We start from the raw sequence: 24,382 nt of genomic DNA, 5'->3' as shown, positions 1-24,382 counted from the left end.
GATAGCTAGAATCCCAGCCATAAAGCAGGGCAGGACTGCTGCTTACAATGGGGGGATCAGATAGGTTCTGTGCCACTGTGACAGAATGCTCTGTTATACAGATAGCTAGAATCTCAGCCATAAAGCAGGGCAGGACTGCTGCTTACAATGGGGGGATCAGATAGGATCTGTGCCACTGTGACAGAATGCTCTGTTATACAGATAGCTAGAATCTCAGCCATAAAGCAGGGCAGGACTGCTGCTTACAATGGGGGGGTCAGATAGGATCTGTGCCACTGTGACAGAATGCTCTGTTATACAGATAGCTAGAATCTCAGCCATAAAGCAGGGCAGGACTGCTGCTTACAATGGGGGGGATCAGATAGGATCTGTGCCACTGTGACAGAATGCTCTGTTATACAGATAGCTAGAATCTCAGCCATAAAGCAGGGCAGGACTGCTGCTTACAATGGGGGGGATCAGATAGGATCTGTGCCACTGTGACAGAATGCTCTGTTATACAGATAGCTAGAATCTCAGCCATAAAGCAGGGCAGGACTGCTGCTTACAATGGGGGGATCAGATAGGATCTGTGCCACTGTGACAGAATGCTCTGTTATACAGATAGCTAGAATCTCAGCCATAAAGCAGGGCAGGACTGCTGCTTACAATGGGGGGGATCAGATAGGATCTGTGCCACTGTGACAGAATGCTCTGTTATACAGATAGCTAGAATCTCAGCCATAAAGCAGGGCAGGACTGCTGCTTACAATGGGGGGATCAGATAGGATCTGTGCCACTGTGACAGAATGCTCTGTTATACAGATAGCTAGAATCTCAGCCATAAAGCAGGGCAGGACTGCTGCTTACAATGGGGGGATCAGATAGGATCTGTGCCACTGTGACAGAATGCTCTGTTATACAGATAGCTAGAATCTCAGCCATAAAGCAGGGCAGGACTGCTGCTAAAAAACGTTATTTTCATGTGAAAAGATTATATAACGATGATGGAATTTCCTTGGAATAACCCTTTTAAGAAAGGAATATTAGTTGAAAACATATGATTAAACAAACTAAGAGAATATTTAGTTTTATCTATACTATTCCATACTCTTAAAAAGAAAATGAAGAAAAAAAAAAATCTCCCTTTTTCCTTCTCCAGACCTTGATATAATGACTCACGGAACTGAAGAGAAGAGATTTACAGCTAAAGGAAAAGTAAAATAGTTTATTGATTCCAAGAAAGAAATATACTGCCCCGGCATTGATTGAGCCTGAAGGGTGATACAAGTGTAAAACAAAAAAATAAATGGTCTAATGCAGAAAATCCAACCCCCCCCCCCAGTGTAATTGTACCGAGAACTCATTGTCTGAAGGAATAACGGGAGAGGGTTAGCCAGGGAAAGGGCAAATGTCAGGGAATGGGGGGGCTGTAAGGTGCCACAGACAGTCACTATTTATTGGGCTGGGGGGGGCTGTTTGTGCCTCTGGGTACTGGGAATGCCAGGGGGGCTGTAAGGTGCCACAGACAGTCACTATTTATTGGGCTGGGGGGGGGGGCTGTTTGTGCCTCTGGGTACTGGGAATGCCAGGGGGGCTGTAAGGTGCCACAGACAGTCACTATTTATTGGGCTGGGGGGGGGGCTGTTTGTGCCTCTGGGTACTGGGAATGCCAGGGGGGCTGTAAGGTGCCACAGACACTCACTATTTATTGGGCTGGGGGGGGGGCTGTTTGTGCCTCTGGGTACTGGGAATGCCAGGGGGGCTGTAAGGTGCCACAGACAGTCACTATTTATTGGGCTGGGGGGGCTGTTTGTGCCTCTGGGTACTGGGAATGCCAGGGGGGCTGTAAGGTGCCACAGACAGTCACTATTTATTGGGCTGGGGGGCTGTTTGTGCCTCTGGGTACTGGGAATGCCAGGGGGGCTGTAAGGTGCCACAGACAGTCACTATTTATTGGGCTGGGGGGCTGTTTGTGCCTCTGGGTACTGGGAATGCCAGGGGGGCTGTAAGGTGCCACAGACAGTCACTATTTATTGGGCTGGGGGGGCTGTTTGTGCCTCTGGGTACTGGGAATGCCAGGGGGGCTGTAAGGTGCCACAGACAGTCACTATTTATTGGGCTGGGGGGCTGTTTGTGCCTCTGGGTACTGGGAATGCCAGGGGGGCTGTAAGGTGCCACAGACAGTCACTATTTATTGGGCTGGGGGGCTGTTTGTGCCTCTGGGTACTGGGAATGCCAGGGGGGCTGTAAGGTGCCACAGACAGTCACTATTTATTGGGCTGGGGGGGGGGCTGTTTGTGCCTCTGGGTACTGGGAATGCCAGGGGGGCTGTAAGGTGCCACAGACAGTCACTATTTATTGGGCTGGGGGGGGGGCTGTTTGTGCCTCTGGGTACTGGGAATGCCAGGGGGGCTGTAAGGTGCCACAGACAGTCACTATTTATTGGGCTGGGGGGCTGTTTGTGCCTCTGGGTACTGGGAATGCCAGGGGGGCTGTAAGGTGCCACAGACAGTCACTATTTATTGGGCTGGGGGGCTGTTTGTGCCTCTGGGTACTGGGAATGCCAGGGGGGCTGTAAGGTGCCACAGACAGTCACTATTTATTGGGCTGGGGGGGCTGTTTGTGCCTCTGGGTACTGGGAATGCCAGGGGGGCTGTAAGGTGCCACAGACAGTCACTATTTATTGGGCTGGGGGGGGGGCTGTTTGTGCCTCTGGGTACTGGGAATGCCAGGGGGGCTGTAAGGTGCCACAGACAGTCACTATTTATTGGGCTGGGGGGGCTGTTTGTGCCTCTGGGTACTGGGAATGCCAGGGGGGCTGTAAGGTGCCACAGACAGTCACTATTTATTGGGCTGGGGGGGGGCTGTTTGTGCCTCTGGGTACTGGGAATGCCAGGGGGGCTGTAAGGTGCCACAGACAGTCACTATTTATTGGGCTGGGGGGGGGGCTGTTTGTGCCTCTGGGTACTGGGAATGCCAGGGGGGCTGTAAGGTGCCACAGACAGTCACTATTTATTGGGCTGGGGGGCTGTTTGTGCCTCTGGGTACTGGGAATGCCAGGGGGGCTGTAAGGTGCCACAGACAGTCACTATTTATTGGGCTGGGGGGGCTGTTTGTGCCTCTGGGTACTGGGAATGCCAGGGGGGCTGTAAGGTGCCACAGACAGTCACTATTTATTGGGCTGGGGGGGCTGTTTGTGCCTCTGGGTACTGGGAATGCCAGGGGGGCTGTAAGGTGCCACAGACAGTCACTATTTATTGGGCTGGGGGGGGGCTGTTTGTGCCTCTGGGTACTGGGAATGCCAGGGGGGCTGTAAGGTGCCACAGACAGTCACTATTTATTGGGCTGGGGGGGCTGTTTGTGCCTCTGGGTACTGGGAATGCCAGGGGGGCTGTAAGGTGCCACAGACACTCACTATTTATTGGGCTGGGGAGGCTGTTTGTGCCTCTGGGTACTGGGAATCGATCAGGGTGTGATCGGGGTGGGACTGGGGTGGGATCGGGGTGGGATCGGGGTGGGATCGGGGTGGGACTGGGGTGGGATCGGGGTGGGACTGGGGTGGGATCGGGGTTGGACTGGGGTGGGATTGGGGTTAGACTGGGGTGGGACTGGGGTGGGATTGGGGTGGGATCGGGGTGGGACTGGGGTGGGATTGGGGTGGGACTGGGGTGGGATCGGGGTGGGACTGGGGTGGGATCGCGGTGATACTGGCCCAGAGTCCTGACCATCCTGTCCACCGAGTTTGCAATGGGTACCATTCGCTCAGGGCAGGTTAGAGGGGGCCCTTCAGGTCTGCCCCCCCCCCAGTGGGCCCAAGGGTCCCCAGTCCACTAGGTAGGACTATGGCTTCTCCCCTAGTGGCAGACCAATTAAGGCACCCAATGGGAGCATGAATACAAGGGCTTTAACCAATAAGAGATCAGGAGTCAGCAAGGCTCTACTTCTTTTAGACTCAAATAAAATATAACAGTAGTCGCCTCCCCTCAGCCTCCCTCAGCCTGCCTCCTCCCAATCCCACAATCCCCTGCTGCACACGTGATGTCAATAAGGAAAAGAACATCCCAGTGCAATGCATTATGGGTTATGTAGTTCCTGCAGGCTGTCTGTAAGCTGTGGGGAAGTTGTTACAATTTGTAACATCAGTGGTTTAGTCCCTCCTCCCCTGCCAGGATTTCAAATGATACAGAAAGAGAAGAGCAGTTTTGCAGCTGGATTTCAGCATATAAACATGGGATTTATTCCTACTTTTTTTCACTAGATATAATGGAAACAACATCATTTGATTTTACTTACCCCTTCCCCTGCCCCCCAGGAGGGCAAACCGTGGACTAAGCAGCTTATTTGCGCAGTGTAACTAACGCCATATGGCACGCCGGCTTAATGGCGCCATTACAGCATATCAAAGCCAATCACGTTTGCCTGCAGAGAGAAATAACTCATATCTTAATACAGAAGTACATTTTTAAAAGAAGAAAAAGCACAAAAATATACAAACTAGAGATCAGGGCTTCTGGCAGGCGGAAAAAGGGTCCAATATACCGGCTGGAGGTCAAGGCAGAGTCCAATATACAGGCTGGGCAAGGCAGTCCAAACCGGGGTCAAGCAGGTCCAATATACCGGCTGAGTCAAGGCAGAGTCCAATATACCGGCTGGAGGTCAAGGCAGAGTCCAATATACCGGCTGGAGGTCAAGGCAGAGTCCAATATACCGGCTGGAGGTCAATGCAGAGTCCAATATACCGGCTGGAGGTCAAGGCAGAGTCCAATATACCGGCTGGAGGTCAAGGCAGAGTCCAATATACCGGCTGGAGGTCAAGGCAGAGTCCAATATACCGGCTGGAGGTCAAGGCAGAGTCCAATATACCGGCTGAAGGTCAAGGCAGAGTCCAATATACCGGCTGAAGGTCAAGGCAGAGTCCAATATACCGGCTGGAGGTCAAGGCAGAGTCCAATATACCGGCTGGAGGTCAAGGCAGAGTCCAACCTGAGTCAGCAATCCATACCGGCTGAAGGTCAAGGCAGAGTCCAATATACTGGCTGAAGGTCAAGGCAGAGTCCAATATACCGGCTGGAGGTCAAGGCAGAGTCCAATATACCGGCTGGAGGTCAAGGCAGAGTCCAATATACTGGCTGATGGTCAAGGCAGAGTCCAATATACCGGCTGGAGGTCAATGCAGAGTCCAATATACCGGCTGGAGGTCAAGGCAGAGTCCAATATACCGGCTGGAGGTCAAGGCAGAGTCCAATATACCGGCTGAAGGTCAAGGCAGAGTCCAATATACTGGCTGGAGGTCAATGCAGAGTCCAATATACTGGCTGGAGGTCAATGCAGAGTCCAATATACTGGCTGGAGGTCAATGCAGAGTCCAATATACTGGCTGGAGGTCAAGGCAGAGTCCAATATACTGGCTGGAGGTCAAGGCAGAGTCCAATATACTGGCTGGAGGTCAAGGCAGAGTCCAATATACTGGCCGATGGTCAAGGTAGAGTCCAATATACTGGCTGGAGGTCAAGGCAGAGTCCAATATACTGGCTGGAGGTCAAGGCAGAGTCCAATATACTGGCTGGAGGTCAAGGCAGAGTCCAATATACTGGCTGGAGGTCAAGGCAGAGTCCAATATACTGGCTGATGGTCAAGGCAGAGTCCAATATACTGGCTGGAGGTCAAGGCAGAGTCCAATATACTGGCTGGAGGTCAATGCAGAGTCCAATATACTGGCTGATGGTCAAGGTAGAGTCCAATATACAGGCTGAAGGTCAAGGCAGAGTCCAATATACCGGCTGGAGGTCAAGGCAGAGTCCAATATACTGGCTGGAGGTCAATGCAGAGTCCAATATACTGGCTGGAGGTCAAGGCAGAGTCCAATATACTGGCTGATGGTCAAGGTAGAGTCCAATATACTGGCTGGAGGTCAAGGCAGAGTCCAATATACTGGCTGGAGGTCAATGCAGAGTCCAATATACTGGCTGATGGTCAAGGTAGAGTCCAATATACAGGCTGAAGGTCAAGGCAGAGTCCAATATACTGGCTGGAGGTCAAGGCAGAGTCCAATATACAGGCTGAAAGTCACGGCAGAGTCCAATATACTGGCTGGAGGTCAAGGCAGAGTCCAATATACCGGCTGATGGTCAAGGCAGAGTCCAATATACCGGCTGGAGGTCAAGGCAGAGTCCAATATACTGGCAAATGGTCAAGGTGGAGTCCAATATACCGGCTGGAGGTCAAGGCAGAGTCCAATATACTGGCAAATGGTCAAGGTAGAGTCCAATATACCAGCTGGAGGTCAAGGTAGAGTCCAATATACCGGCTGGAGGTCAAGGCAGAGTCCAATATACCGGCTGGAGGTCAAGGCAGAGTCCAATATACCGGCTGGAGGTTAAGGCAGAGTCCAATATACCGGCTGATGGTCAAGGTAGAGTCCAATATACCGGCTGAAGCTCAGAAGGTCAATGCAGAGTCCAATATGCTGGCTGGAGGTCAAGGCAGAGTCCAATATACTGGCTGGAGGTCAAGGCAGAGTCCAATATACCGGCTGATGGTCAAGGTAGAGTCCAATATACCGGCTGAAGCTCAGAAGGTCAATGCAGAGTCCAATATGCTGGCTGGAGGTCAAGGCAGAGTCCAATATACTGGCTGGAGGTCAAGGCAGAGTCCAATATACCGGCTGATGGTCAAGGTAGAGTCCAATATACCGGCTGAAGCTCAGAAGGTCAATGCAGAGTCCAATATACTGGCTGGAGGTAAAGGCAGAGTCCAATATATCGGTTGGAGGTCAAGGTAGAGTCCAATATACCGGCTGAAGGTCAAGGCAGAGTCCAATATACCGGCTGGAGGTCAATGCAGAGTCCAATATACTGGCTGGAGGTCAAGGCAGAGTCCAATATACCGGCTGAAGGTCAAGGCAGAGTCCAATATACCGGCTGAAGGTCAAGGCAGAGTCCAATATACTGGCTGGAGGTCAAGGCAGAGTCCAATATACTGGCTGGAGGTCAAGGCAGAGTCCAATATACTGGCTGGAGGTCAAGGCAGAGTCCAATATACTGGCTGAAGGTCAAGGCAGAATCCAATATACTGGCTGGAGGTCAAGGCAGAGTCCAATATACAGGCTGATGGTCAAGGCAGAGTCCAATATAACGGCTGAAGGTCAAGGCAGAGTCCAATATACTGGCTGGAGGTCAATGCAGAGTCCAATATACTGGCTGGAGGTCAATGCAGAGTCCAATATACTGGCTGGAGGTCAAGGCAGAGTCCAATATACTGGCTGATGGTCAAGGTAGAGTCCAATATACTGGCTGGAGGTCAAGGCAGAGTCCAATATACTGGCTGGAGGTCAATGCAGAGTCCAATATACTGGCTGATGGTCAAGGTAGAGTCCAATATACAGGCTGAAGGTCAAGGCAGAGTCCAATATACCGGCTGGAGGTCAAGGCAGAGTCCAATATTCTGGCTGGAGGTCAATGCAGAGTCCAATATACTGGCTGGAGGTCAAGGCAGAGTCCAATATACTGGCTGATGGTCAAGGTAGAGTCCAATATACTGGCTGGAGGTCAAGGCAGAGTCCAATATACTGGCTGGAGGTCAATGCAGAGTCCAATATACTGGCTGATGGTCAAGGTAGAGTCCAATATACAGGCTGAAGGTCAAGGCAGAGTCCAATATACTGGCATGAGGTCAAGGCAGAGTCCAATATACAGGCTGAAGGTCACGGCAGAGTCCAATATACTGGCTGGAGGTCAAGGCAGAGTCCAATATACTGGCTGATGGTCAAGGCAGAGTCCAATATACCGGCTGGAGGTCAAGGCAGAGTCCAATATACTGGCAAATGGTCAAGGTAGAGTCCAATATACCGGCTGGAGGTCAAGGCAGAGTCCAATATACTGGCAAATGGTCAAGGTAGAGTCCAATATACCAACTGGAGGTCAAGGTAGAGTCCAATATACCGGCTGGAGGTCAAGGCAGAGTCCAATATACCGGCTGGAGGTCAAGGCAGAGTCCAATATACCGGCTGGAGGTTAAGGCAGAGTCCAATATACCGGCTGATGGTCAAGGTAGAGTCCAATATACCGGCTGAAGCTCAGAAGGTCAATGCAGAGTCCAATATGCTGGCTGGAGGTCACGGCAGAGTCCAATATACTGGCTGGAGGTCAAGGCAGAGTCCAATATACCGGCTGATGGTCAAGGTAGAGTCCAATATACCGGCTGAAGCTCAGAAGGTCAATGCAGAGTCCAATATGCTGGCTGGAGGTCAAGGCAGAGTCCAATATACTGGCTGGAGGTCAAGGCAGAGTCCAATATACCGGCTGATGGTCAAGGTAGAGTCCAATATACCGGCTGAAGCTCAGAAGGTCAATGCAGAGTCCAATATACTGGCTGGAGGTCAAGGCAGAATCCAATATATCGGTTGGAGGTCAAGGTAGAGTCCAATATACCGGCTGAAGGCCAAGGCAGAGTCCAATATACCGGCTGGAGGTCAATGCAGAGTCTAATATACTGGCTGGAGGTCAAGGCAGAGTCCAATATACCGGCTGAAGGTCAAGGCAGAGTCCAATATACCGGCTGAAGGTCAAGGCAGAGTCCAATATACTGGCTGGAGGTCAAGGCAGAGTCCAATATACTGGCTGGAGGTCAAGGCAGAGTCCAATATACTGGCTGGAGGTCAAGGCAGAGTCCAATATACTGGCTGAAGGTCAAGGCAGAATCCAATATACTGGCTGGAGGTCAAGGCAGAGTCCAATATACAGGCTGATGGTCAAGGCAGAGTCCAATATAACGGCTGAAGGTCAAGGCAGAGTCCAATATACTGGCTGGAGGTCAATGCAGAGTCCAATATACTGGCTGGAGGTCAATGCAGAGTCCAATATACTGGCTGGAGGTCAAGGCAGAGTCCAATATACTGGCTGATGGTCAAGGTAGAGTCCAATATACTGGCTGGAGGTCAAGGCAGAGTCCAATATACTGGCTGGAGGTCAATGCAGAGTCCAATATACTGGCTGATGGTCAAGGTAGAGTCCAATATACAGGCTGAAGGTCAAGGCAGAGTCCAATATACCGGCTGGAGGTCAAGGCAGAGTCCAATATTCTGGCTGGAGGTCAATGCAGAGTCCAATATACTGGCTGGAGGTCAAGGCAGAGTCCAATATACTGGCTGATGGTCAAGGTAGAGTCCAATATACTGGCTGGAGGTCAAGGCAGAGTCCAATATACTGGCTGGAGGTCAATGCAGAGTCCAATATACTGGCTGATGGTCAAGGTAGAGTCCAATATACAGGCTGAAGGTCAAGGCAGAGTCCAATATACTGGCATGAGGTCAAGGCAGAGTCCAATATACAGGCTGAAGGTCACGGCAGAGTCCAATATACTGGCTGGAGGTCAAGGCAGAGTCCAATATACTGGCTGATGGTCAAGGCAGAGTCCAATATACCGGCTGGAGGTCAAGGCAGAGTCCAATATACTGGCAAATGGTCAAGGTAGAGTCCAATATACCGGCTGGAGGTCAAGGCAGAGTCCAATATACTGGCAAATGGTCAAGGTAGAGTCCAATATACCAACTGGAGGTCAAGGTAGAGTCCAATATACCGGCTGGAGGTCAAGGCAGAGTCCAATATACCGGCTGGAGGTCAAGGCAGAGTCCAATATACCGGCTGGAGGTTAAGGCAGAGTCCAATATACCGGCTGATGGTCAAGGTAGAGTCCAATATACCGGCTGAAGCTCAGAAGGTCAATGCAGAGTCCAATATGCTGGCTGGAGGTCACGGCAGAGTCCAATATACTGGCTGGAGGTCAAGGCAGAGTCCAATATACCGGCTGATGGTCAAGGTAGAGTCCAATATACCGGCTGAAGCTCAGAAGGTCAATGCAGAGTCCAATATGCTGGCTGGAGGTCAAGGCAGAGTCCAATATACTGGCTGGAGGTCAAGGCAGAGTCCAATATACCGGCTGATGGTCAAGGTAGAGTCCAATATACCGGCTGAAGCTCAGAAGGTCAATGCAGAGTCCAATATACTGGCTGGAGGTCAAGGCAGAATCCAATATATCGGTTGGAGGTCAAGGTAGAGTCCAATATACCGGCTGAAGGCCAAGGCAGAGTCCAATATACCGGCTGGAGGTCAATGCAGAGTCTAATATACTGGCTGGAGGTCAAGGCAGAGTCCAATATACCGGCTGAAGGTCAAGGCAGAGTCCAATATACCGGCTGAAGGTCAAGGCAGAGTCCAATATACTGGCTGGAGGTCAAGGCAGAGTCCAATATACTGGCTGGAGGTCAAGGCAGAGTCCAATATACTGGCTGGAGGTCAAGGCAGAGTCCAATATACTGGCTGAAGGTCAAGGCAGAGTCCAATATACTGGCTGGAGGTCAAGGCAGAGTCCAATATACAGGCTGATGGTCAAGGCAGAGTCCAATATACCGGCTGAAGGTCAAGGCAGAGTCCAATATACTGGCTGGAGGTCAATGCAGAGTCCAATATACTGGCTGGAGGTCAATGCAGAGTCCAATATACTGGCTGGAGGTCAAGGCAGAGTCCAATATACTGGCTGGAGGTCAAGGCAGAGTCCAATATACTGGCTGATGGTCAAGGTAGAGTCCAATATACTGGCTGGAGGTCAAGGCAGAGTCCAATATACTGGCTGGAGGTCAATGCAGAGTCCAATATACCGGCTGGAGGTCAAGGCAGAGTCCAATATACTGGCTGGAGGTCAAGGCAGAGTCCAATATACTGGCTGATGGTCAAGGTAGAGTCCAATATACTGGCTGGAGGTCAAGGCAGAGTCCAATTTACTGGCTGGAGGTCAATGCAGAGTCCAATATACTGGCTGATGGTCAAGGTAGAGTCCAATATACAGGCTGAAGGTCAAGGCAGAGTCCAATATACCGGCTGGAGGTCAAGGCAGAGTCCAATATTCTGGCTGGAGGTCAATGCAGAGTCCAATATACTGGCTGGAGGTCAAGGCAGAGTCCAATATACTGGCTGATGGTCAAGGTAGAGTCCAATATACTGGCTGGAGGTCAAGGCAGAGTCCAATATACTGGCTGGAGGTCAATGCAGAGTCCAATATACTGGCTGATGGTCAAGGTAGAGTCCAATATACAGGCTGAAGGTCAAGGCAGAGTCCAATATACTGGCTGGAGGTCAAGGCAGAGTCCAATATACAGGCTGAAGGTCACGGCAGAGTCCAATATACTGGCTGGAGGTCAAGGCAGAGTCCAATATACTGGCTGATGGTCAAGGCAGAGTCCAATATACCGGCTGGAGGTCAAGGCAGAGTCCAATATACTGGCAAATGGTCAAGGTAGAGTCCAATATACCGGCTGGAGGTCAAGGCAGAGTCCAATATACTGGCAAATGGTCAAGGTAGAGTCCAATATACCAGCTGGAGGTCAAGGTAGAGTCCAATATACCGGCTGAAGGTCAAGGCAGAGTCCAATATACCGGCTGGAGGTCAAGGCAGAGTCCAATATACCGGCTGGAGGTTAAGGCAGAGTCCAATATACCGGCTGATGGTCAAGGTAGAGTCCAATATACCGGCTGAAGCTCAGAAGGTCAATGCAGAGTCCAATATGCTGGCTGGAGGTCAAGGCAGAGTCCAATATACTGGCTGGAGGTCAAGGTAGAGTCCAATATACTGGCTGGAGGTCAAGGCAGAGTCCAATATACTGGCTGGAGGTCAATGCAGAGTCCAATATACTGGCTGGAGGTCAAGGCAGAGTCCAATATACTGGCTGGAGGTCAAGACAGAGTCCAATATACTGGCTGATGGTCAAGGTAGAGTCCAATATACTGGCTGGAGGTCAAGGCAGAGTCCAATATACTGGCTGGAGGTCAATGCAGAGTCCAATATACTGGCTGATGGTCAAGGTAGAGTCCAATATACAGGCTGAAGGTCAAGGCAGAGTCCAATATACCGGCTGGAGGTCAAGGCAGAGTCCAATATACTGGCTGGAGGTCAATGCAGAGTCCAATATACTGGCTGGAGGTCAATGCAGAGTCCAATATACTGGCTGATGGTCAAGGTAGAGTCCAATATACTGGCTGGAGGTCAAGGCAGAGTCCAATATACTGGCTGGAGGTCAATGCAGAGTCCAATATACTGGCTGATGGTCAAGGTAGAGTCCAATATACAGGCTGAAGGTCAAGGCAGAGTCCAATATACTGGCTGGAGGTCAAGGCAGAGTCCAATATACAGGCTGAAGGTCACGGCAGAGTCCAATATACTGGCTGGAGGTCAAGGCAGAGTCCAATATACTGGCTGATGGTCAAGGCAGAGTCCAATATACCGGCTGGAGGTCAAGGCAGAGTCCAATATACTGGCAAATGGTCAAGGTAGAGTCCAATATACCGGCTGGAGGTCAAGGCAGAGTCCAATATACTGGCAAATGGTCAAGGTAGAGTCCAATATACCAGCTGGAGGTCAAGGTAGAGTCCAATATACCGGCTGGAGGTCAAGGCAGAGTCCAATATACTGGCTGGAGGTCAAGGCAGAGTCCAATATACTTGCTGGAGGTCAATGCAGAGTCCAATATACTGGCTGGAGGTCAATGCAGAGTCCAATATACTGGCTGGAGGTCAAGGCAGAGTCCAATATACTGGCTGGAGGTCAAGGCAGAGTCCAATATACTGGCTGATGGTCAAGGTAGAGTCCAATATACTGGCTGGAGGTCAAGGCAGAGTCCAATATACTGGCTGGAGGTCAAGGCAGAGTCCAATATACTGGCTGGAGGTCAAGGCAGAGTCCAATATACTGGCTGGAGGTCAAGGCAGAGTCCAATATACTGGCTGATGGTCAAGGTAGAGTCCAATATACTGGCTGGAGGTCAAGGCAGAGTCCAATATACTGGCTGGAGGTCAATGCAGAGTCCAATATACTGGCTGATGGTCAAGGTAGAGTCCAATATACAGGCTGAAGGTCAAGGCAGAGTCCAATATACCGGCTGGAGGTCAAGGCAGAGTCCAATATACTGGCTGGAGGTCAATGCAGAGTCCAATATACTGGCTGGAGGTCAAGGCAGAGTCCAATATACTGGCTGATGGTCAAGGTAGAGTCCAATATACTGGCTGGAGGTCAAGGCAGAGTCCAATATACTGGCTGGAGGTCAATGCAGAGTCCAATATACTGGCTGATGGTCAAGGTAGAGTCCAATATACAGGCTGAAGGTCAAGGCAGAGTCCAATATACTGGCTGGAGGTCAAGGCAGAGTCCAATATACAGGCTGAAGGTCACGGCAGAGTCCAATATACTGGCTGGAGGTCAAGGCAGAGTCCAATATACTGGCTGATGGTCAAGGTAGAGTCCAATATACCGGCTGGAGGTCAAGGCAGAGTCCAATATACTGGCAAATGGTCAAGGTAGAGTCCAATATACCAGCTGGAGGTCAAGGTAGAGTCCAATATACCGGCTGGAGGTCAAGGCAGAGTCCAATATACCGGCTGGAGGTCAAGGCAGAGTCCAATATACCGGCTGGAGGTTAAGGCAGAGTCCAATATACCGGCTGATGGTCAAGGTAGAGTCCAATATACCGGCTGAAGCTCAGAAGGTCAATGCAGAGTCCAATATGCTGGCTGGAGGTCAAGGCAGAGTCCAATATACTGGCTGGAGGTCAAGGCAGAGTCCAATATACCGGCTGATGGTCAAGGTAGAGTCCAATATACCGGCTGAAGCTCAGAAGGTCAATGCAGAGTCCAATATGCTGGCTGGAGGTCAAGGCAGAGTCCAATATACTGGCTGGAGGTCAAGGCAGAGTCCAATATACCGGCTGATGGTCAAGGTAGAGTCCAATATACCGGCTGAAGCTCAGAAGGTCAATGCAGAGTCCAATATACTGGCTGGAGGTCAAGGCAGAATCCAATATATCGGTTGGAGGTCAAGGTAGAGTCCAATATACCGGCTGAAGGTCAAGGCAGAGTCCAATATACCGGCTGGAGGTCAATGCAGAGTTCAATATACTGGCTGGAGGTCAAGGCAGAGTCTAATATACCGGCTGATGGTCAAGGTAGAGTCCAATATACCGGCTGAAGCTCAGAAGGTCAATGCAGAGTCCAATATGCTGGCTGGAGGTCAAGGCAGAGTCCAATATACTGGCTGGAGGTCAAGGCAGAGTCCAATATACCGGCTGATGGTCAAGGTAGAGTCCAATATACCGGCTGAAGCTCAGAAGGTCAATGCAGAGTCCAATATGCTGGCTGGAGGTCAAGGCAGAGTCCAATATACTGGCTGGAGGTCAAGGCAGAGTCCAATATACCGGCTGAAGCTCAGAAGGTCAATGCAGAGTCCAATATACTGGCTGGAGGTCAAGGCAGAGTCCAATATACTGGCTGGAGGTCAAGGCAGAGTCCAATATACCGGCTGGAGGTCAAGGTAGAGTCCAATATACCGGCTGAAGCTCAGAAGGTCAATGCAGAGTCCAATATGCTGGCTGGAGGTCAAGGCAGAGTCCAATATACTGGCTGGAGGTCAAGGCAGAGTCCAATATACCGGCTGAAGCTCAGAAGGTCAATGCAGAGTCCAATATACTGGCTGGAGGTCAAGGTAGAGTCCAATATACTGGCTGGAGGTCAAGGCAGAGTCCAATATACTGGCTGGAGGTCAATGCAGAGTCCAATATACTGGCTGGAGGTCAATGCAGAGTCCAATATACTGGCTGGAGGTCAAGGCAGAGTCCAATATACTGGCTGATGGTCAAGGTAGAGTCCAATATACTGGCTGGAGGTCAAGGCAGAGTCCAATATACTGGCTGGAGGTCAATGCAGAGTCCAATATACTGGCTGATGGTCAAGGTAGAGTCCAATATACAGGCTGAAGGTCAAGGCAGAGTCCAATATACCGGCTGGAGGTCAAGGCAGAGTCCAATATACTGGCTGGAGGTCAATGCAGAGTCCAATATACTGGCTGGAGGTCAAGGCAGAGTCCAATATACTGGCTGATGGTCAAGGTAGAGTCCAATATACTGGCTGGAGGTCAAGGCAGAGTCCAATATACTGGCTGGAGGTCAATGCAGAGTCCAATATACTGGCTGATGGTCAAGGTAGAGTCCAATATACAGGCTGAAGGTCAAGGCAGAGTCCAATATACTGGCTGGAGGTTAAGGCAGAGTCCAATATTCAGGCTGAAGGTCACGGCAGAGTCCAATATACTGGCTGGAGGTCAAGGCAGAGTCCAATATACTGGCTGATGGTCAAGGCAGAGTCCAATATACCGGCTGGAGGTCAAGGCAGAGTCCAATATACTGGCAAATGGTCAAGGTAGAGTCCAATATACCGGCTGGAGGTCAAGGCAGAGTCCAATATACTGGCAAATGGTCAAGGTAGAGTCCAATATACCAGCTGGAGGTCAAGGTAGAGTCCAATATACCGGCTGGAGGTCAAGGCAGAGTCCAATATACCGGCTGGAGGTCAAGGCAGAGTCCAATATACTGGCTGGAGGTTAAGGCAGAGTCCAATATACCGGCTGATGGTCAAGGTAGAGTCCAATATACCGGCTGGAGGTCAAGGCAGAGTCCAATATACCGGCTGGAGGTCAAGGCAGAGTCCAATATACCGGCTGGAGGTTAAGGCAGAGTCCAATATACCGGCTGATGGTCAAGGTAGAGTCCAATATACCGGCTGAAGCTCAGAAGGTCAATGCAGAGTCCAATATGCTGGCTGGAGGTCAAGGCAGAGTCCAATATACTGGCTGGAGGTCAAGGCAGAGTCCAATATACCGGCTGATGGTCAAGGTAGAGTCCAATATACCGGCTGAAGCTCAGAAGGTCAATGCAGAGTCCAATATGCTGGCTGGAGGTCAAGGCAGAGTCCAATATACTGGCTGGAGGTCAAGGCAGAGTCCAATATACCGGCTGAAGCTCAGAAGGTCAATGCAGAGTCCAATATACTGGCTGGAGGTCAAGGCAGAATCCAATATATCTGTTGGAGGTCAAGGTAGAGTCCAATATGCCGGCTGAAGGTCAAGGCAGAGTCCAATATACCGGCTGGAGGTCAATGCAGAGTCCAATATACTGGCTGGAGGTCAAGGCAGAGTCCAATATACCGGCTGAAGGTCAAGGCAGAGTCCAATATACCGGCTGAAGGTCAAGGCAGAGTCCAATATACTGGCAAATGGTCAAGGTAGAGTCCAATATACTGGCTGGAGGTCAAGGCAGAGTCCAATATACTGGCAAATGGTCAAGGTAGAGTCCAATATACCAGCTGGAGGTCAAGGTAGAGTCCAATATACCGGCTGGAGGTTAAGGCAGAGTCCAATATACCGGCTGGAGGTCATGGCAGAGTCCAATATACCGGCTGGAGGTTAAGGCAGAGTCCAATATACCGGCTGATGGTCAAGGTAGAGTCCAATATACCGGCTGAAGCTCAGAAGGTCAATGCAGAGTCCAATATGCTGGCTGGAGGTCAAGGCAGAGTCCAATATACTGGCTGGAGGTCAAGGCAGAGTCCAATATACCGGCTGATGGTCAAGGTAGAGTCCAATATACCGGCTGAAGCTCAGAAGGTCAATGCAGAGTCCAATATGCTGGCTGGAGGTCAAGGCAGAGTCCAATATACTGGCTGGAGGTCAAGGCAGAGTCCAATATACCGGCTGAAGCTCAGAAGGTCAATGCAGAGTCCAATATACTGGCTGGAGGTCAAGGCAGAATCCAATATATCTGTTGGAGGTCAAGGTAGAGTCCAATATACCGGCTGAAGGTCAAGGCAGAGTCCAATATACCGGCTGGAGGTCAATGCAGAGTCCAATATACTGGCTGGAGGTCAAGGCAGAGTCCAATATACCGGCTGAAGGTCAAGGCAGAGTCCAATATACCGGCTGAAGGTCAAGGCAGAGTCCAATATACTGGCTGGAGGTCAAGGCAGAGTCCAATATACTGGCTGGAGGTCAAGGCAGAGTCCAATATACCGGCTGGAGGTCAAGGCAGAGTCCAATATACAGGCTGGAGGTTTAGGCAGAGTCCAATATACCGGCTGGAGGTTTAGGCAGAGTCCAATATACCGGCTGGAGGTCAAGCAGAATCTAATATACTGGCTGGAGGTTTAGGCAGAGTCCAATATACCGGCTGGAGGTTAAGGCAGAGTCCAATATACAGGCTGGAGGTTTAGGCAGAGTCCAATATACCGGCTGGAGGTCAAGCAGAATCTAATATACTGGCTGATGGTCAAAGCAGAGTCCAATATACTGGCTGGAGGTCAAGGCAGAATCTAATATACTGGCTGATGGTCAAGACAAAGCCCAATATACTGGCTGGAGGTCAAGGCAGAGTCCACTATACAGGCTGGAGGTCAAGGCAGAGTCCAATATACCGGCTGAAGGTCAAGGCAGAGTCCAATATACCGGCTGGAGGTCAAGGCAGAGTCCAATATACTGGCTGGAGGTTTAGGCAGAGTCCAATATACCGGCTGGAGGTCAAGCAGAATCTAATATACTGGCTGATGGTCAAAGCAGAGTCCAATATACTGGCTGGAGGTCAAGGCAGAATCTAATATACTGGCTGATGGTCAAGACAAAGCCCAATATACTGGCTGGAGGTCAAGGCAGAGTCCAATATACTGGCTGGAGGTCAAGGCAGAGTCCAATATACCGGCTGAAGGTCAAGGCAGAGTCCAATATACTGGCTGGAGGTCAAGGCAGAGTCCAATATACTGGCTGGAGGTCAATGCAGAGTCCAATATACAGGCTGAAGGTCAAGGCAGAGTCCAATATACAGGCTGATGGTCAAGGCAGAGTCCAATATACAGGCTGATGGTCAAGGCAGAGTCCAAAATACCGGCTGATGGTCAAGGCAGAGTCCAATATACCAGCTGAAGGTCAAGGCAGAGTCCAATAGGCAGTCTGGAGGTTGATAGAGCCCAATACATAGGCTAAGGGTCAATACAGATAATAATTCTGTCTGTGCAAGGACACTGCATTACGTGGCTACATGAAAAGCAGAGGGGCACGGAAGGGTTAACAGCATAAGAAATGTGCAGAGAAAGCCAGACAGGATAACAAGGTACATTCGTTGCCCTTTATTCAAATTCAGAAAGAGAATTTTCTAAAACATTTAAACGTATAGTTATTATTATTGTTACAGATAAATAAACATTGTGTTTAAATTCAAACTAAACCCTCTGCACTGCATTACCGGAAAGGACCATTAGGTGTCACTAAAGCACCAGAAACTAATAGTTTCACATTCAAGCCCATCCCTCAGCATTGCAGCCAACTGCTGCTGAACTACCCAGCACCCCTATAGTCTGCCCTCAGGGGCCCCAGTGATACCAAGGAACCCAGGGCCAATGCCCTCTCTGCCCCCCCCCCAATCAGCCCTCCCATGTTCAGCATAAATATACATGAAACACCAATAATAATACAAAAAGAAGAAATAAATAAGTGGGAGTGGTTTTCTTCTCCCCATAGAACACATTTCTGGGGGTTTTGGGGTCCTGTTTTATGTGTTATTACAGTTTTATTAATGAAGGTAAAGTTGCCCTTTAGGCTGCGAGTGTCGGTTCCCCCAAGAGACCTGTTTAGCTTATTAGTTACAGTTGTATCTCAGTGCAGGGGGGGCTTGTTACCTTTCTGGGCTCTCTGCCAGAAGCCACTTATTTAATTAAATCTAAGAAACAATGTATCTAAGTGCAGGTGTCGCTCGTTGAGATTTCTGGGCTCTCTGCCAAAAGCCACTTATTTAATTAAATCTGAGAAACAATGTATCTAAGTGCAGGTGTCGCTTGTTAAGAATTCTGGGCTCTCTGCCAAAAGCTACTTATTTAATTAAATGTGAGAAACACTGTATCTAAGTGCAGGTGTCGCTCGTTAAGATTTCTGAGCTCTCTGCCAAAAGCCACTTATTTAATAAAATGTGAGAAACAATGTATCTAAGTGCAGGTGTAGCTTGTTGAGATTTCTGGGCTTTCTGCCAAAAGCCACTTATTTAATTAAATCTGAGAAACAATGTATCTAAGTGCAGGTGTCGCTCATTAAGATTTCTGGGCTCTCTGGCAAAAGCTACTTATTTAATTAAATCTGAGAAACAATGTATCTAAGTGCAGGTGTCGCTCGTTAAGATTTCTGGGCTCTCTGCCAAAAGCCCACTTATTTAATTATATGTGAGATACAATGTATCTAAGTGCAGGTGTAGATTGTTAAGATTTCTGGGCTCTCTGCCAAAAGCCACTTATTTAATTAAATCTGAGAAACAATGTATCTAAGTGCAGGTGTAGCTTGTTAAGATTTCTGGGCTCTCTGCCAAAAGCTACTTATTTAATTAAATGTGAGAAACACTGTATCTAAGTGCAGGTGTAGCTTGTTAAGATTTCTGGGCTCTCTGCCAAAAGCCACTTATTTAATTAAATGTGAGAAACACTGTATCTAAGTGCAGTTGTCGCTTGTTAAGAATTCTGGGCTCTCTGCCAAAAGCTACTTATTTAATTAAATGTGAGAAACACTGTATCTAAGTGCAGGTGTCGCTCGTTAAGATTTCTGGGCTCTCTGCCAAAAGCCACTTATTTAATTAAATCTGAGAAACAATGTATCTAAGTGCAGGTGTCGCTCGTTAAGATTTCTGGGCTCTCTGCCAAAAGCCACTTATTTAATTAAATCTGAGAAACAATGTATCTAAGTGCAGGTGTCGCTCGTTAAGATTTCTGGGCTCTCTGCCAAAAGCTACTTATTTAATTAAATCTGAGAAACACTGTATCTAAGTGCAGGTGTCGCTCGTTAAGATTTCTGGGCTCTCTGCCAAAAGCCACTTATTTAATTAAATCTGAGAAACCGTGTATCTAAGTGCAGGTGTCGCTCGTTAAGATTTCTGGGCTCTCTGCCAAAAGCCACTTATTTAATTAAATCTGAGAAACCGTGTATCTAAGTGCAGGTGTCGCTCGTTAAGATTTCTGGGCTCTCTGCCAAAAGCTACTTTTAATTAAATTTGTATCTTTTTTAGCTTCAGGGAGGAGATCAAAGGGAAATGAGGGACTTTTCAGTAAGAATCCGGGACTGGGGGCTGAGCTGTTAAAATCGGGACAGTTGGGAGGTATATAATATAATCCTTTTTATTTTCAATGAAGCAGTCAGGCCACACCCTCGTCCAGTAGGCCACACCCTCATCCAGTAGGCCACTCCCATGCTCCTGTATCCTGCTGCCAATTATGCTACTATTTCCTTCAGGCACTTTCTGCTACTATAAATGCCAAGTGGAAGGGGCCCCAATGTGAAGGCCCATTCAGAGAGAAACTTGGGGGGCCAGTATTTTTCCAGCCAGTTATTTCCCAGGGTTCCTTGTGGGAGCTGAACCCGATTATCCGTAATGTCTGGCCCAGTTGTGCAAGTGCTGTGATGGGCAGAATCATATTAAACTGATAAGAAATGAAGGCAAAAGACACAGACTGCGCTTCACACAACTAGCCATTAGGTGGCAGTAGCAGCTTATAATATCTGTTTCTAGCAGTGGGAAATCAACAAGATCCTCATTATAAGTTACACAGTAATTTATTCTATCAATTCCAATGATCAGCAATCAGCCGTACAGAAGGCAATCAATTCCGGCTTGTATCCGCACCGCTGAGCTGCCGATCTGGTCAAAAGGGCCAATTAGGTGTCTCAATTGTCAAGAACAAACTCCTCTGTTTGCTCATAGCCTGTACAGAGAGATACCATAAAACTATGGCACATAGGGATTCCCCTGTACTAAGCACAATTCAGCAGGAACAGCCCCCTAAGTTTGCTCATAGCCTGTACAGAGAGATACCATAAAACTATGGCACATAGGGATTCCCCTGTACTAAGCACAATTCAGCAGGAACAGCCCCCTAAGTTTGCTCATAGCCTGTACAGAGAGATACCATAAAACTATGACAGCATAGGGATTCCCCTGTACTAAGCACAATTCAGCAGGAACAGCCCCCTAAGTTTGCTCATAGCCTGTACAGAGAGATACCATAAAACTATGGCACATAGGGATTCCCCTGTACTAAGCACAATTCAGCAGGAACAGCCCCCTAAGTTTGCTCATAGCCTGTACAGAGAGATACCATAAAACTATGGCACATAGGGATTCCCCTGTACTAAGCACAATTCAGCAGGAACAGCCCCCTAAGTTTGCTCATAGCCTGTACAGAGAGATACCATAAAACTATGACAGCATAGGGATTCCCCTGTACTAAGCACAATTCAGCAGGAACAGCCCCCTAAGTTTGCTCATAGCCTGTACAGAGAGATACCATAAAACTATGGCACATAGGGATTCCCCTGTACTAAGCACAATTCAGCAGGAACAGCCCCCTAAGTTTGCTCATAGCCTGTACAGAGAGATACCATAAAACTATGGCACATAGGGATTCCCCTGTACTAAGCACAATTCAGCAGGAACAGCCCCCTAAGTTTGCTCATAGCCTGTACAGAGAGATACCATAAAACTATGGCACATAGGGATTCCCCTGTACTAAGCACAATTCAGCAGGAACAGCCCCCTAAGTTTGCTCATAGCCTGTACAGAGAGATACCATAAAACTATGACAGCATAGGGATTCCCCTGTACTAAGCACAATTCAGCAGGAACAGCCCCCTAAGTTTGCTCATAGCCTGTACAGAGAGATACCATAAAACTATGGCACATAGGGATTCCCCTGTACTAAGCACAATTCAGCAGGAACAGCCCCCTAAGTTTGCTCATAGCCTGTACAGAGAGATACCATAAAACTATGGCACATAGGGATTCCCCTGTACTAAGCACAATTCAGCAGGAACAGCCCCCTAAGTTTGCTCATAGCCTGTACAGAGAGATACCATAAAACTATGGCACATAGGGATTCCCCTGTACTAAGCACAATTCAGCAGGAACAGCCCCCTAAGTTTGCTCATAGCCTGTACAGAGAGATACCATAAAACTATGGCACATTAGGATTCCCCTGTACTAAGCACAATTCAGCAGGAACAGTCTGCCCATAGATTATCAGTAAGTACACAGTGGATCTTTTAATCTCCCTTTGAAATACGTTAAACCAGCCACAGAGAAACATCCGGGACAAATCTCCGTTGCGGTTGGGCCAAGTGACTGTACCTGTGGAACATGGAAATGCAATTATTCTAGATGTCGTTCCTTTTCATATTTGGTAGAGAACATATTGTTCCCTTCTGACCCAGGAACCTTTGGAGGCCGTTCCGTTCCCGAGTGCGTCACTGCCGGAGAAACTCACTGAACTTATTGTCCTTTCTCTACTTCTCCGGGGAATTTATTGCATCTGGTTTAAAAAAAAATGATGGAGAATGTCCAGGGATACTGGGAGTCTCCAAACCTAATGCCCCCCCCCCCCCCCCGCTGGATTGATCCATATTCCTGTTATACTTCATTCCATTAGCACCAATATAATCCTTACCCATAGGAGCTTACATGAAATAAACCCAATAGGGCTGTTCTGCCCCCAATAAGGGGTAATTATATCTTAGTTGGGATCAAGTACAGGTACTGTTTTATTATTACAGAGAAAAGGGAATCATTTAACCATGAAATAAACCCAATAGGGCTGTTCTGCCCCCAATAAGGGGTAATTATATCTTAGTTGGGATCAAGTACAGGTACTGTTTTATTATTACAGAGAAAAGGGAATCATTTAACCATTAAATAAACCCAATAGGGCTGTTCTGCCCCAATAAGGGGTAATTATATCTTAGTTGGGATCAAGTACATGTACTGTTTTATTATTACAGAGAAAAGGGAATCATTTAACCATTAAATAAACCCAATAGGGCTGTTCTGCCCCCAATAAGGGGTAATTATATCTTAGTTGGGATCAAGTACAGGTACTGTTTTATTATTACAGAGAAAAGGGAATCATTTAACCATTAAATAAACCCAATAGGGCTGTTCTGCCCCAATAAGGGGTAATTATATCTTAGTTGGGATCAAGTACAGGTACTGTTTTATTATTACAGAGAAAAGGGAATCATTTTTAAAAATTAGAATTATTTGCTTATAATGGAGTCTATGGTAGATGGTCTTTCCATAATTTGGAACTTTCTGGATAACAGGTTTCCGGATAAGGGATCCCATACCTGTACTTTTTATCTTGCTTACCTTTCTTACCCCAACCATTCAACCAGCAACTCCAGGAATTCTTAACAAATGGAATAGTACCCAAAACATGGCTCCTCCTACCCTTTGGGGTGGGTTTCTATAAAGCCCTTTAATACAGAGAAATTGTTTATTACAATAGAAGAAAATGGTTTTAATGTTTAAAATGATTCCTTTGTGACTGCCGTGTCTTGATAAGCTCTTAGAAAGCTAGGTAGAAGCCATAAAGCAGGACTGTGGTGCCGTGATTTGAGTGGGTGGAAGTAGCCACCCCTACTTTTAATGGACATTACAAGCGGCTGAACAGCATATTTCCTTGTCTAACTTGAAGCTCCGCCCCCATATGCTTTCTGAGCACTCCTTTTTATGAAGACTTGAAAGAGGTGCCTACTGGGCATGCTCGGTGTCTCTGCACCAATTAAAATCAATCAGCTATGCACAAACAGTGTTTATATTTTAAATGCAGATTAGCATCCCCCAGGGTCACACTGGGCTGTCGGGACACTGGGAAAAAACTTGGTGGGCCCCGCCTTCCCAGACCTAGTCTCCGCCTGCTTTCCCTCCCCCGATCATCACAAAAGTAAGTATTAGGGAATGGGGGGAGGGGAAAGGGGCTGGCAGTGGGTGGGCCTTGCACACACCCCAGTCCAACCCTGGAATCCCGCCCCTTCCCCTTAGATCCCAAGGCTGCTAGGTGACTGTGCGCATTGCGGCGCCTACGCCATCCCATTTACAACCATCACATTGATTAAAGCTCGTCAGGCCACTTTAAATCTAAAGAGAAATCAAAGGTTTTATTCAAGGTCACGCGTCTCCCTATGTAAAAAGGGATTCTCCGAGATTTGCATAAAATTCACGTCGATAAAGTACTAGCCGGGTCAGAACACTTTGTAGCCTCGTCTGTTATTAGTCATTACTAGTGATGGGCGAAATGTTTCGCCAGGCATGGATTCGCGGCGAATTTCCGCGTTTCGCCATTGGCGGATTGTTTCGCAAAACGGATAAAATAATTCGCCAGGGAAAACTTCGCCACATATCCAAAAATTGGCGCCGGCGTCAAAAAAGAATAGGCGCGCGCAACAAAATAATAGCTGCGGGCGACAAAAGAATAGCCGTGTGACGAAATAATAGCCGCGCGACGAAATAATAGCCGTGGGCGACGAAATAATAGCCGCGGGCGACGAAATAATAGCCACGGGCAACAAAATAATAGCCACGGGCGACGAAATAATAGCCACGCGACAAAATAATAGCCACGGGCGACAAAATAATAGCCACGGGCGACAAAATAATAGCTGTGGGCGACGAAATAATAGCTGCGGGCGACAAAATAATAGCCACGCGACAAAATAATAGCCGTGGGCAACGAAA

Source organism: Xenopus tropicalis, chromosome 8 (assembly GCF_000004195.4).
Source record: "Xenopus tropicalis strain Nigerian chromosome 8, UCB_Xtro_10.0, whole genome shotgun sequence".
Lineage (NCBI taxonomy): Eukaryota > Metazoa > Chordata > Amphibia > Anura > Pipidae > Xenopus > Xenopus tropicalis.
Note: the sequence above shows the minus strand (reverse complement) of the source record.